At 33.5% G+C, this 14,730-nt stretch overlaps 1 protein-coding gene across 1 annotated transcript in view; it reads right to left on the bottom strand.

Moving 5' to 3' along the window:
- CDH18 (cadherin 18) overlaps window positions 1–7,390 on the bottom strand; it is a 1,104,671-nt gene extending 1,097,281 nt beyond the window's left edge. Inside the window, exon 1 of the mRNA XM_014344962.5 lies at window positions 6,985–7,390. The gene's annotated coding sequence lies outside the window, so the exon portion shown is untranslated. The remainder of the gene's footprint in view (window positions 1–6,984) is intronic.
- Between the last annotated feature and the right edge of the window lie 7,340 nt (window positions 7,391–14,730).

Genomic DNA, 14,730 nt, shown 5'->3' with positions numbered 1-14,730 from the left:
TAGAAATGATACCCTAAGACCTCTGCCAGCCAACAACTAAACTTTATGAAAAAGAATATTAAAAGCAAACTAAAATTATTAAATGAATGTCAAGAGTGGGTATTTCAGAATATAAATTAATTCACTAGAAAAAATATGCTAACATGCATATCCATATACAGAGACAGAGACGGCAACTGAGAGAAAATTATGGCATTTTAAAACATTTTCTATCTATTCCTCCGAGGACTACTAAACATCTTGAGAAACTGGTCGTCTTATTTATGCTTCGTACGCTCATTTGTCTGTGTATTATTTCAAGAGTCCTTCCAAAATGTAATTAGTTTGTGAGCAAGCTAGTCCAACCCTTTGCCTCCAATATTAACATCTTTTAAATTCAAATAAATGCACCAAAGGGGGGCATAAGAAAATCTCTAACTCGGATTTTCTTCCTTAAAGAGCTTTCTTTCACCAAGTACTTTACATTTTGTTTCTAAGGGATATCTAATCATATTCACTGCATAATGCACCCATATTCATCTCTAACACTTTCTATTTTGAAGGGGCTTATACACATTAACCCACCTATTATACTATAACTGCATGCTGCTTTCAATGAGTAGGCAGGAAAACAGCTGCAGAGCAGTTCAGTGGGATGGCTACGAGTCGTGTACATACCCAGCTTCATATAATATTAGAACATGAGACTGTTTAACCAACTACATTGCCCTCCATTTTATATGAAAAGAAAAGGGGAATGGAGAGGAAAAGAAAGTCAGAGACATTAAAACATTTTCAAAATCATTTATATAGCTTGTACTACGAGCCAATATTCTGAATCATTCCTTCAAATAAACATGCTCGGCCAGGCGCCATGGCTCACACCTGTAATCCCAGCACTTTGGAAGGCCACGGTGGGTGGATCATGAGGTCAAGAGTTCGAGACCAGCCTGGCCAATATGGGGAAACCCCATCTCTACTGAAAATACAAATAATTAGCCGGGCGTGGTGTCATCCCAGCTCCTCGGGAGGCTGAGGCAGGAGAATTGCTTGAACCTGGGAGGTGGAGGTTGCAGTGAGCCAAGGTCACACCACTGCACTCCAGCCTGGGCAACAGAGCAAGACTCAATCTCAAAAACCACAACAACAACAACAACAACAACAACAAACTCTTACCATATAATCCAGAAATCATGCTCATTGGTATTTACCCAAATGAGTTGAACACTTACATATACACAAAAGACTGAACATTAATGCTTATGGCAGCTTTATTTATGATTGTCAAAACTTGGTAGTAACCAAGATGACCTTCAGTAGATGAATGAATAAACAAACTGTGGCTCATCCATACAATAGAGAATATTATTCAGTAATAAAAAGAAATGAGCCCTCAAACCATAAAAAGATATTGAAGAACTTTAAATGCATGTTGATTAAGAAAAGCAAATCAGCAAAACCTACCTACCTTATTCCAACTACATGACATTCTGAGAGACAAAACTATGGACATATTAAAAGATCAGTGCTTGTCAGGTGTTACGGAGAAGGAATTGAAGAAGGCATGACTAGGTGGTGCACAGGAGAATTGAATGGCAATGAAAATGTTCTGTCTGATACTATAAACGTGGATATACCTTATTATATGTTTGTCAAAATTTATATAATATACATTACAGTGAGTCAACTCTAATATAAACTATGAACTTAAGTTAATAATGGTGAATCAGTAATGGTTCTTCCATTGCAACAAATATACCACACTAATGCAAGATGTTAATCATAAGAAAAACTGGCAGAGGATGACTGGTATGTAGGAACCCTCCTCTTTTCCATCATTTTTTGTAAAGCTGAAACTGATTGGAAAATAAAGTCTGTTCATTAAAAAAAAAAATGAAGTATGTGCCATAGCTGTTTGAAACCCATTTGCTTTGCCTGTCGTAAAACAATGTTCGCTATACATAATGCCTCACTACTGGATCTTCTCTCATTTTATTTCTGCCAAGGATGGGTGAGAATGGATAACTTTTAACCTATGAGTGACATTAGTATATCTGGTAGACAGGTAAATAACACTACTCTCTTTTACACCTTATTCATATTATGATTAATAAAATCATGTTCTAGTCTGATTCATTATCTTCCTCTATTCTCAGTAACCTGGGCCAAGATCCTCTCATTCACAAGTTAGAGTGACTGCAGTTTAGTAAACAGCAGGGCTGGCTCAAGGATGAAAGTACATGACTCAAGACAGAGTTCTAATGGACAGGAAATAATGCAACAGAAGAGGCACCCTATGGACCCATCTGAAGTCATATCTAAGCCAAGTACAGGTGATTCTATTTCTATGTTATTCTGACTTTATAAAAACAACTATACCCAGATATACACACACATTCTCATCCAATCATATGCACACATAGTTTCACAAAGACAAATAGGCCAAGGAGTAATTTTGTAGAGAAAACAATTCGGTTCATTGATCATAGCAACAAGAGAGCAAATAGAAACCAACATATACTTTCTAATTATTAACATCATCTAAGTCCATTAGAGTAAACCCAATAGACATGAGTCCTCTTGTTTCCTTACAAAGCCTGATATCAACCTATTATATTAAAAATTACCCATTTCAGTTACTCATTTTTCTACTTTCCATATCTCTAGAGAGAATTTTTCTCATACTCTGTGAGACATAGAAATATTACATGACAGTGACACCTCTACGCCCTTACCATTAAATAGAAAACATGAATATATCCCTTTCATTGTTATGTTTGTCTCTTGATTCTTGGCCAAATTTCGCAACATACAAAAGTTTCTATACAGTTGTTGCATTTTCATTTATTTGTCTTATTTTCAATTTTAGCCCATCTCCATTTCTGTGCTACTTTAATATAAAAGATAATCTCTTTTTAGAAGACAGTAAAGTCCTTAACATATTTTATTTATGGTTCACATCAATATATAGCATCGGAATTCTCACTCAAGTCACATTGCTTAATAATTTATATTACCAAAATCTAATTTTGTGAAAAAGAACAGCATTATATTATATACCAGTAGATGGGGAATGATTTCCACAGAACTTTGTGTATTGTATATGCTTTGTATATTGTATATGCTAGTTGCATTCAAAATTCACAATTATCAAGGTATGTAAATTTTCAAACAGAGAAAAATAATTCTATATATTTACTCTGAAAACACCAGTAAAGGAGATATCTTTACCATTTTCATATTTCCATTTTATTTGAGCAACTTCTACACTGATAAGTCAAGGAGCTATTCAATAAATGATTGAACTCCATGATTCATTGCTTAGAATTCCTCCTTTTCTCTCACTTCTCAAAAGAAATGTCACTCACATTGTGTATGTCACTTCTTTCTCTTTCCATGAGCTAGCATCATTTGAAAAAAGCTTAGACTGACTAAGTTCATGGACTCATTATTAAATGCTGCGTAACCCCTAAACAAGTCCTGCAGTAAGAGAAGATCTCTAACTGCTGTAGAGATGGGAGGAATGTTTTTCCATTTATTAAGAAAGTCTACGGTGCAATTCAATATACATGGCTTTCAAAAGTGATAAGGGAAATACCCTTTCTTCCCATAATACACTCTCCCATGAACTTCTGTGTATATAATGATAACTTTATATAATGTCAGCATACAATATTTTCTGGAATTTAAAAATGCATTTTCTATGCCTGTGTGGATAGTAAAACATTCTTTTATCTTCAATTCTTCCATGCCTATTTTTGTAAAAGAAAAAAAAAAGGTAATATTCTCTTTTTAGCTGCCTGCTGATCTTGTCTCCTGAAAGCAAACTGCATGGAAGCCACAGTCATTGAGTTTCCGTGCTGTCCCTAGAGATGTGGACATCATGTAAAGGATGTTTCTTCCCTCAGGTTTGGCCTTAATTTTATATTTTATATTTCTTACGATGCTGTTTGCATAATATATTATCTTTACATTTGCCTAAAATAGGTCATATTAATATTTCAAGCCATTGTTATTTTCAAAGATTATATACAAGAATATTTTAAAGACAGTAAGTTTGAAAAGCATAGGATGTATCTCATTTACCTGTGAAAATAAGGGCTTCTTATTGATCTTAAATGTTTCTTTGTGTGGGGAGAAGAATAAAGCTACTTTTAAAAGTATTCACATTATAAAAATAGGGAAAACACTTCAAGAAAGCTCTATAACCTCTTTCAGTGGTTTGATGAGTATAACACAGGAAGAAAGAGCCCCCTAATGGCTCAGATATCTATAAAAACAGAAGAGGTTGTACTTTCTCAATTCTTGTTTCACAATGGCTAAAATGAGTAATCAGGAAAGGTATGTGATACTATGGAAGCGAATGGAGAGTTGAATAAAAGGTCAACTAGAGCTCTCTCAACAATGCAAACAATAGTGAGAATCCCTAAAATGAATTGGTGAAGTAAGCAGTTAGATTTCAGACTGAGGGTGATGCTTACATATGTGACTCCTAGCACACTTGTCTTCCTCAATTATGTTTGCAGAGAAGCACTGATCTGGAATGCAGGAGACATATTCATTACACAATTGGGAAGTGTGAAGTGTTTTTTAAAAACACTTTCTTTTTTTCTAATCATTGACCATTTCCTGTTAATAATATGGGAAATCAAATTTCTTACAGGAGAAATTACAGAATTTGTAAGAAAACAAAAAAGAGAATCAAAGTAATATTGAGTACAAGCTAAGAAGAATGTCCTAGTGCAAGAAGCAAACAGTGCTGAGAAATTAAAAGTATTTTTGAAGGAAGAGTATGTCTATTCACAGAAAAAAAAAACTTAGCATTGATGTTACATCTACTTATGCTAAAATTTTAATGGTCTCATAAAAACACACACAATACAATTAGAATTACGTTTTTTTAATTGCATATAAGTCAATATAGCCCATAAATAAGTACCAGGAGGACACTGAACTGTATAAAACAACTTGGATACTTAAGGTTGTTGCAACAAAAATTATGAAATTCAAAGTAATTTGTATATTAAACTTAAAAATGAGTAGAAGAATTAGTTAAAACAAAGTTACATCCTTGAATGAGATGTCAGATTATTTGCATAAATAAAATGGAATTATTAAAATACAATTTTGAATACAATTATTAAAAGCAATCTGAATATTATAAGCAAAACAATAACTAAACAAGGTTATAATAGATTTAAAACAAATTCTGTCTGTGAATTTGGCATGATACTGCAACAATATACATAAATATATGGTCTACAGTGCCAGTCACCATTCTCAGTTAATGGTTTGGCATTTGTCCCCCAAATATAATACTTAAAAGAAATATATATATATATATGTATTTATATATATATAAAAGAAATATATATATGTATTTATATATATAAAAGAAATATATATATGTATTTATATATATAAAAGAAATATATATGTATTTATATATAAAAGAAATATATATATTTATATATAAAAGAAATATATATATTTCTTTTAAGTATGTTATATATATATACTTTTTTTAAACAAATGACTCAATTTAAAAACAAAAACATCACTATTCTCTAATACATATCTCTACTTCCTAAGACCAACTGTACTTTCCAAAATTTATATCAACAATTCAGTTATTCACTTCTGATACGATTATATCAATAGAATACCAAGGTAGCTGTAATAATACTTGCATTATTAGGAAGCACCTAAATATCATCTCGCATTTAGAAGACAAAATGAACGTCATAAAATAGTGTTTTTTAAATATGCATTTTTAATTAAAATATAAATAAGGGTGAATAAAACACACAAAAACAACTATTTAGAGTATGTAATAATTCTAAATTCAGACATATGGGCTACCACTAAGGTTGGCAATCATGTTCTTTTTTGAAATATTGAACAACATATTAAAAAGTTTTGCTGACTTATCACAGATGGCAGTTTGTTCTTTGATTAGAAGAGTGACTCAGGGAACTTCACTCAAAAGGACAGAGCAATTCTCGGGGTAAAATATCTCTTAATTAATCCAAAAGCAAACAAATTGACATAAAAATGTCACACACCATTAGAGTTCCAGTAAGCATTAAATAAATCCTTTCTGTCACAATGTTTTATCCTTAGCAGTTAATATCTGTGACCTATAAAACTAAGGTCAATCAAATACATCAGGACTGCATTGCCCCAGCTCATTATTTCTAGTCCAACCCATCAATTTCAGATATCATTTTAAAAAACTCTATTCTTTCCAGCAGAGGATTTAATATGCGCGAAGTTCCCATATATTCACAGATGCTTAACCCGCACGTAGCATCACTGACATGCAAAACGTTAATTGATGCTACTGCAGGTAAGCAATGAACTCTAAAATAGCTAAACATCTCCAGAGTCACATTTCTTTGCCTTAGCTCAATACTTTCTTAAGCACAAATGCTGACCATCAAGAGGGCAGTCTAATGTCACATCATTTAACAAATATTGTGTTTGTATTGAAGAGTTAAAACTGCAATCAAAAGACAGATTTAGAAAAAAAAAAAACCACTAGCAATCACTGAAAAGCATATGATAGCATCTACGTCTGCATAAAATATAATAACTGATAGTTAACACAGCAATGGTCCTTTCTTGATATGCTATTATTTACCAAAGTTGTTTAACAGCTAAAAACAATATTTATGAACATATTGTAAGGTTGTCACAAAAAAATGTACTTTGTATTATAAACTTGGCTTATTTTTCTTCTTTACGTGGAGTATCTGCTACAGAAACTTACAATGTAGTGACCTTATTTTTGAAAAAAAATCTGTACCTGGAGATATTTTTTAAATGCAAATATATTAATATAAACACAGTGTGCATTTCCATATTTCTAAATCAACATACTTGTGTATAGAATTTACTTTAATGCATCATGGAAAACTCAGTTTTAAAAACATGCAAAGCTATGATGTATTTTGCTGTGAATAATTAAAAAGAAATCCAGAGATAAAAATTGCATTTCCTTACCTGGAGCGTGAAACTGTTCCTGTTCAATGCTGGAAGAAAGTGGAACTGGAAAGGGGACTTGATTTTTGTTTTCTTTTGAAAATCCGCTTTAATGATGCAGGAGTAAGATGAGCTATTCCAAGGTGAAGTCTGTTATTTCTTGCTGGAGCTCAGAGCTGACATCCTCTTGTAAAAAGAAAGGCACCTCAGTAAGTTGTTCACTGAGGGAGCTGCAGAGCAAGATTATCGGGCACAAGCAGTCACAGTAGTGATGCTATGGAACGTGCACTGGCTTCCTCCCCACCTTGTGTTCCTCTCTTTCTCTCTCCCCGCTTTTCTCTCTCTCTCTCTCTCTCTTTCTCTCTTTCCTTTTCACCCTGACGCTCGCTCAGCTCTGAGACTCAGCTCATGCTGCTGCTGTATAATCAATCTAGCCTGTCTGAAGCTAATAGTCCCCTATTTAACCAGCCAATCAATAGCAAGGATTCCACTGCTAGTCCCAAGAGTCTTTTCCAAGAGTGGTACAAACAATAAGAGTTTTGCCAGCAGTTTAGCCAAGTGTTTTTCATTATTTTATCTCCCTTAGAGATAAGGCTTGAGAGGGCAGAGGCTCAAAGCAAGCTTAGTGATACTGCTGATATTTGCATTTAAAAAATTTACCCCTTCTTAACCAGCTGATACTTATAATGATCCTCACCTGCTATCTATTGCAATATAAAAATTGCTGCAGAGTAGCAATGTATGATAGGGTCTTTCTCATTCAAACATGTAAGAATATATTCAGTAACAAAACTATATACACTGACAAATGCTTTTTGCTAAAAACAATAATGCCTCCAGTAGCCCGTATCACTAGGATCAATTAAAGAACACCTCATTATACTGATTTATTTTAAATGTTATCTATTTTATTTTAGAAAATCATGGTAAATAATTTTGTTTCTCCTAAAGAACAAGAGGTGATGTTTGTAGATATTTTTGAACCAGGGTCTGAGTCAGACTTCAGTGTATAAAACTTTTTTTTTCAATTTTAAGGCATTAATCTACAGAAGTTTCCCTCTGAATGTATCAAATAGAGCATTTCACACCTGATTCATCCCTTCCAGGTTAAGAAGATTTTCTTCTTAAAGTGACACATTCATTGCTCAACTGCTGTGACTGACCATAATAAAGAAGCACAAAGCAAACCATTGAAGACCAGGCTGGTTTCTCATTTCCCACATGCTTCCAGGGGGGCAAAAAGGCAAAAGAAAAAAGAGAAGAGCATATGGGGTCACATTAGCCATACCCTAGAAATGCAGTCTTTCTCAATTTCTAATTAGGAGGTGGTTGCTTATCTCAATTTCACACCGGTTGGTCAACTAACCTTTTAGTTACTTTTTCTTTGTAATACTGCATTTCTGCATTCATTAAAGCAAATTGTATAAGAATCTTTAACTGCTTCAATTCCCAGTTGGCATTCAATTCCAGGCAGTAGTCATTGTAGCTCCAACCTTCAGCATCATATAATACAAATAAAAATTTATAATATGTGCCAAAGCATCTTGTAAATGAAGACTGAAAAGGTCATAAGGTAGGTGTGATCATGAAGTTACACTCAATTAAAATCTAAATTGTGAAGTGTTATAACACCTGAGACACACTTCTTTGATTTAATTGACTCAGTTCAGCAGATATTTATTGAGCAACTCTTTGCATCAGACCGTACATTTAATTAAGTAAAGGAAAGAACAGGCTACTTTGCGTTTTTGGTATTTTCAGTGTAGTGCAGTTTGGGTAGTCAATCACCCAGGAGTTTACAATCTGGTAGGTAAATGAGGAGTTCTTAAGTAAGCACCTGCTTTCGTCAATAATTCAAAGAGCGACAAGTCGTCAAGATAGATCATAGCTCCTCTGAACAACAGAAATACCTATCTATAAAAAAAAAGGCTATCTTTTTTACAGATAGCCTTGTAGTGATCCTTATCAAAGAGAATAAAAAGCAATTTATAGGGAGAAGATGGCAATGATGGTAGTGAGGGGGAGGAACAACAGAAGCAAAAGGAAAGTGTTAAAGGAGGTGGGTGATGGGAGAGGGGTGTGGAGGAAGAGCCAAGTGAGATGGGTGGCCGAACACTTAGGGTCCAGGAAGGTAAATGAAAAAAAGGGAAATGCTCATAATATGTAAGACTTTTAATGCCAAGCTGACAGTAATAGGGGATTGAGAGCATTTCAGTTTTATATTTTCAAACAGAAATGTGGTAAACTTGTAAGTATGCTTTGTGAGCCTCTATATAACAAAATAATGTCACTTAAGTACTAGAATGGGACCCCAGTGAAAGACAACAATCACTAGGGAGGGTCTCCCTTAGGAGTAATAATGGGTAGAACCAGTGTGCCTATGTTGGAAATTAGCAGAACAAATTAATATTAAAAAGCATTCTGAAATGAGGTCTCTGCATGGCTCTGCAACCTAATAAGAAGAGGTGCAGCTTAGGAAAGCATTAAATTTTCAACTTAGGTGTTTTTGGTGTCATAATATTTATCTCTAATTAAACTTGTTTCATTGTTTTTGTTATGTGCATTTTCCACTACACTATAAGCTTCATGATGGAAAAGAACTGGTTTTGTACAACACTTTCCCCCCAGCATTTTCAGGAATTGTACTGGGCATATATTAGTTGTTCAATAAATAGGTGTTCAGTGGAGAACAAAATAATCCCCATGTTTGGAATAATACAATAATCACTACATCACAAGTCCTCAGCTCAGAATTCTCCAAAAATTATTTCATTTAACATGCAAAACTCTATAAAATAAATATTATCCCATTTCACACATAAAGACAGTTAGCTTAAAAAGGGTAATTACGTTGTCTAATGACACACAATCAATCAATAAGCTTCTATTGAATTCCAAAGCCCATGTTCTTTATAATGTTGAGTTTTCAGGAACCAGCAGGTAATATAACAGAAACTAATAATCTGGATATTAATTTGTGGGTTATATAATTGATCAGGTGGAAAGAACAAAAATAAGTCAACTTAAAACTAAAGGTTGGGATTCTGGGAAGATGGCAGAGTAGGATGTACCAAAAATCTATCTCTGCTCTGTAGACAAAAATTGCACTGGCAGAATCTGACTAATGTAACTATTTTAGAACTCTAGAGTCTATTGAAGGCTTACAACTTCCAGTGACAGCTTAGATGGTTAATTTGTAGTTAATTTGGTCCATTTAAGCTCTTAGCACAGCAGCAGCTAGCATCCCGCTCTTAAGCCCTATGGCAGGCAGCTGTGCATATATTTCTAGAATAGATTGCATATAGTTTGTGGTGGCCAGGGTTAGAAAAAAATGACCCTGCCTTCCAATATTGGAGATCTGCACTATGACCACTGATTGCTTATCACAGAAGAGCACAAGAAGAGATAGTGGCCACTGTTGCCCCAACTTCCCTCAATGTTGCAAGCCTCTCCGTCTCTAAGTAATGTGTCTTTCAGGAGATTTATAGAGCTGGTACCTTTTTCCTTCTTCCTTTTTCTCTGTTTTCTATTTAGGAGCTAGACATTGAAGACCAGGATATTCAAAAGCAACCATGTATACAGATGAAATTAGAAAGTTACCAAGCATACCCAGGAAATGGAGTAGGCTCAGAAAATACTTGAGAAGGCCTTATGTTTACACAACAGGATGACCAAACAAATCCAAACCAACAAAATGAAAACCAAAAACAAAACAGAAAACAGCCAACTATGGTGGAAGGGGATAGTCTGATTTCCTGACTTACTACATTATTAGATTCAAATGTTTAGCTTTAAACAAGAAATCGCAAGGCATACAAAGGAATAGGAAAATATGGTCTATTCAAATGAAAACAAAACAAAACAAAAATAAAAACTGTCCCTGAGAAAGAATTGAAGGCAGATCTACTAGGCAACACTATAAAGAACATGGGCTTCAGAATTCAATAGACGCTTATTGACTGATTGTGTGTCATTATTGTCTAATGTAATTACCCTATTTAAGCTAACTTTCTTTATGTGTGAAATGGGATAATATTTATTTTATAGAGTTTTGCATGTTAAATGAAATAATTTTTGGAGAATTCTGAGCTGAGGACTTGTGAGGTAGTGATTATTCTATTATTCCAAACATGGGGATTATTTTGTTTTCCACTGAACACCTATTTATTGAACAACTAATATATGCCCAGTACAGAAACAACTATTTTAAAGATGTTCAAGGAACTAAAAGAAGGTATGCACAAAGTAAAGAAGATAATGCAATATTTGGTAAAAATAAGAATAATGAGATAGAAAACCTAAAAATAAAACCAAAAAGAAATATTGGAGTCAAAAGTGTAATAACGGAAATGAAAACTTTACAAGAGGGGTTCAAAGGCCGATTTGAACAACCAGAATAAAGAATCAATGAACTGGAACTTAGGACAATAAAATTTATTGAGTCTGAAAAAACAGAGGGATTGAAGAAAAGTGAACAGAGCATAAGGGACCTATGAGACACAACCAAGAAGACCAACATATGCACTGTGAAAATGCTGAGGAGAAGACAGAGAGAAAGAGACAGAGAATATTTAAATAAATAATGACTGAAAAGTTCACATATTTTATGAAAAACATGAATATAAGTACACAGGAAGCTCAATGAATTCTGAGTAGGATGGTATCAAAATAACTCACAACAAGACACTATAGTCAAACTTTTAAAAGCTAAAAACAAAAACAGAATTTTGAAAGCATCAGGAGAAAAGCTTAGAGGCAAATACAATGAATTCTCCATAAGATTATTAGCAGATTTCCCATAAGAGCTTAGAAGGCAAGAAGGCAGTGGGTTGATATTTGCAAAGCACTAAGAGAAAAAAATTAAAAACCTGTCAACCAAGAATCCTATATCTGGAAAAACTGTTCTTCAAAGTGAGAAATAAATTAAGACATTTTCAGTTAAACAAAAGCTTAGGGAGTTTTGCTTTTATTATCATGTTTAAACACTTGACCTTCCCGCAAGAAATGCTAGAGGGAGTCATGCAGTCTGAAATAAAAGAACAACAGACAGTTATTCAATGCCATATGAAAAAAGAAAAATCTTTTTTCGTAGAAACATAGAAAGATCTATGTTTCAGGTAAACATACGGACAATTATAACACATGTATTATTTATTGTACAAGGGTGTAAAACTCTACCTGTTCTTTTCTAAATGATTATTGTAACTTTGGTTTATAACTCCAAGTTTTGTTGTCTATATAACTGAAGAGACTAATGCATTAAAAAGTTGTTAGTTTATGTTTTGGGGTACACAATGTATAAAGAAGCAATTTTGCAACATCAAAAACCCAAGGGGGTGGGATAGACCTGTTACAAGAACAGTTACTGTATGCTATTGAAGTTAAGCTTACGTAAGTTCAAGTTACTCTTGTATCTTTAGGATGTTATAATCCCTATGGTAACCACAAAGATTGCAGCTATAGAATTGTTCAAAAGAAAATGAAAATGGTGTTTAAATGTTTTATTACAAAAAATCAACTAAGAGCAAAAGAAGGAAGAATACAGGAAATAAGTAACAAAAAGTCATAAAGCAGATAGAATATAAGCAGAAAAATTACAGAGTAAAGTCCCTTCTCGGTAATTTAAATGTAAATAAATTAAACTCACTATTGAAAGACAGAGAGTGGCAGAATGGATAAAAACATGATCCACCTATATGCTATCTATAAGCGACTCACTTTAGAATCAAAGACATAAATAGATGGGATGCTAAAGAATGGAAAAGTATATTTTATGCAAATAATTACCAAAGAGAGCAGGTATGGCCATACTAATACCAGACAAAATAGACTTTAAGTCAAGAAAGTTTACAAGAGACAGAGAAGACTGTTACATATTAATAAAGTTTTAGTAAATGAACAATATTTAATAATTATAAAAATATACCTTTTTCAAATAGCAGGCCATAAAATATATGAAGCAAAAATTAATAAAATTGAAGGGAGAAATAGTTCTAAAATAATAGATGAAGATTTTAATAACCTGTTATCCACAATGGGTACAAGAATTAGGCAAAAGATAAGTTAAAAAAATAGAATTATTGAATGACAATGAATGAACTAGATCTAACAGGCATACAAGAACACTCTAGCCAACAATATAATACACATGCTTCTTAAGTGCACCTGGGACATATTCTAGGATAGATCACATTAGGCGGTAAATCCCCCCCAAAATGGAAAATACTTAGAGACAACTAAAAATAAAAAAACAGCATACCAAAACTTACAGGACATAGAGAATGCAGTAGTAGAGAAGAAGGTATAGCTATAAATGCTTACAGTTTTTTAAAAAGTGTCATCAATTTAACACATTAAACTTATGACTTAAGAAACTAGAGGCCAGGCGCCATGGCTCACGCCTGTAATCCCACCACTTTGGGAGGCCAAGGCGGGCAGATCACGAGGTCAGGAGACAGAGACAATCCTGGCTAACACGGTGAAACCCCGTCTCTACTAAAAAAACACAAAAAATTAGCCGGGCATGGTGGCGAGCGCCTGTAGTCCCAGCTACTCGGGAGGCTGAGGCAGGAGAATGGCTTGAACCTGGGAGGCAGAGCTTGTAGTGAGCCGAGATGGCGCCACTGCACTCCAGACTGGGCGACAGAGTGAGACTCTGTCTCAAAAAAAAGAAAAGAAACTAGAAACAGAAGAACAAACTAAACCCAAGGCTAGCTGAATAAAGAATATGAAAAAATAGAGCAGATATAAACAAAATAAATAAGAGAAAAATATGTTTAAAATGTATGAAACCAAAAATTGGTTCTGTAAAATAATTGACAAAATTAACATACTAGATATACTAAGAAAAAATAGAAAATACTAAAATTAATAAAATGAGAAATGAAAGGGTAGACTTTACTACAGACTTTAGAGAAATAAAATGGAGAATAACAGTGTCATGAGCAACTGAACAAAATTATGAAGAAAATTGATAATATAGATGAAATAGACACATTCCTAGAAACATTAAACTGACCAAGAATAAACCACAAAAAACAAAAATTCTAAACAGAAATATAACTAGTAGGGAGATTGAGTCAGTAATCAAAAATCTCTCAAGAACAAAATGCTTGATGGCCTTATTGGTAAAATCTACAAAACATTTCATGAACTAACTACCGATATTTCTCAAACTTTTCCAGAAAATTTAAGAGAAGAAAACATTCTGTAACTTGTTATATGAGACCAATATTCCCCTAATACTAAAGCCAGTAAGTGACACTACAATAGTAGCAAACTCAAGTTAGCAGCATGTTAAAATGCTTTTACAACATGACCAAGTGAGATTTATTTCTGAAATGCAAGAATGGTTTATCATAAAAAATGCAATTTAATATACCATATTAAAATAATGAAGAGGAAAAACATAAACAAAATTTATTATCTTTTCATGATTAAAAAAACCTACATGTGAAAAACTCACAGCGAACATTACATTTAATGATGAATGACTAAAAGCTTTTCCTTTAAGATGGGGAGTAAGACAAGTGTAACTATTCTCTTCTCTTCTATTCACTATAGTATTGGAAGTATTAGCCAGAGCAATCAGGCAATTTAAAAAAAGACATCCAAATAACATGAAGAAGTAAAATTATCTTTGCACATGATATGAACTTACCTGAAAAAAAAAAACTATAAGTTCCACAAAATAAAACCTGTTAGAACTAACAAACAAATCCAGAAAAGTAGCAAGGTGCTAAGTCAACAAGAAAAAATCAGTTGCTT

The sequence above is a fragment of the Pan paniscus genome, chromosome 4 (genome assembly GCF_029289425.2).
Source record: "Pan paniscus chromosome 4, NHGRI_mPanPan1-v2.0_pri, whole genome shotgun sequence".
Taxonomy (NCBI): Eukaryota; Metazoa; Chordata; class Mammalia; order Primates; family Hominidae; genus Pan; species Pan paniscus.
Note: the sequence above shows the minus strand (reverse complement) of the source record. Positions and strands in the feature narration are given on the sequence as shown.